We start from the raw sequence: 1401 nt of genomic DNA, 5'->3' as shown, positions 1-1401 counted from the left end.
TCAGCTTTCTTCACACGAGGGCTCGTTCACACTCACAGAGACTGTCAGGCTTTCTTCACACAGAGGGCTCGTTCACACTCACAGCTGCTGAGTCCAGCTTTCTTCACACAGAGGGCTCGTTCACCTCTCATAGCTGAGTCAGGCTTTCTTCACACAGAGGGCTCGTTCACTCTCATAGCTGCTGAGTCAGCTTTCTTCACACAGAGGGCTCGTTCACACTCACAGCTGAGTCAGGCTTTCTTCACACAGAGGGCTCGTTCACACTCACAGCTGCTGAGTCAGCTTTCTTCACACACAGGGCTCGTTCACGCTCACAGGAGCTGAGTCAGCTTTCTTCACACACAGGGCTCGTTCACACTCACAGCTGAGTCAGCTTTCTTCACACAGAGGGCTCGTTCACTCTCATAGCTGCTGAGTCAGCTTTCTTCACACAGAGGGCTCGTTCACACTCACAGCTGCTGAGTCAGCTTTCTTCACACAGAGGGCTCGTTCACACTCACAGCTGCTGAGTCAGCTTTCTTCACACAGAGGGCTCGTTCACTCTCATAGCTGAGTCAGGCTTTCTTCACACAGAGGGCTCGTTCACTCTCATAGCTGCTGAGTCAGCTTTCTTCACACAGAGGGCTCGTTCACACTCACAGCTGAGTCAGGCTTTCTTCACACAGAGGGCTCGTTCACACTCACAGCTGCTGAGTCAGGCTTTCTTCACACAGAGGGCTCGTTCACACTCACAGCTGCTGAGTCAGACTTTCTTCACACAGAGGGCTCGTTCACACTCACAGCTGAGTCAGCTTTCTTCACACAGAGGGCTCGTTCACACTCACCGCTGAGTCAGCTTTCTTCACACAGAGGGCTCGTTCACACTCACAGCTGCTGAGTCAGACTTTCTTCACACAGAGGGCTCGTTCACACTCACAGCTGCTGAGTCAGACTTTCTTCACACAGAGGGCTCGTTCACACTCACAGCTGAGTCAGCTTTCTTCACACAGAGGGCTCGTTCACACTCACAGCTGAGTCAGCTTTCTTCACACAGAGGGCTCGTTCACACTCACAGCTGCTGAGTCAGACTTTCTTCACACAGAGGGCTCGTTCACACTCACAGCTGCTGAGTCAGACTTTCTTCACACAGAGGGCTCGTTCACACTCACAGCTGCCATATTATTAACATTCCTTCCCTTTATTCTGACCTTACTCCCTCCCTTTGATGCTGCTAATCCTGCACAATGCACGGGCATAATGACTTTAAAAACCCCTCGCCAAGCCTCCTACGCATTTCACAAGTAGTGCTAATCGTATATCTGCATTTCCCATAAATATGCTAAATTCCTCTTGATATGCAAATTATTTTGTCAAGACGCTCTTTCCCCCTCCATCCCAGCTTCAATAGTCGCTCCAAGCCTG

The sequence above is a fragment of the Lethenteron reissneri genome, unplaced genomic scaffold (genome assembly GCF_015708825.2).
Source record: "Lethenteron reissneri isolate LAM-NWPU_2019-01 unplaced genomic scaffold, ASM1570882v1 scaffold_1037, whole genome shotgun sequence".
Classification (NCBI taxonomy): domain Eukaryota; kingdom Metazoa; phylum Chordata; class Hyperoartia; order Petromyzontiformes; family Petromyzontidae; genus Lethenteron; species Lethenteron reissneri.
This window is presented reverse-complemented; position numbering follows the sequence as displayed.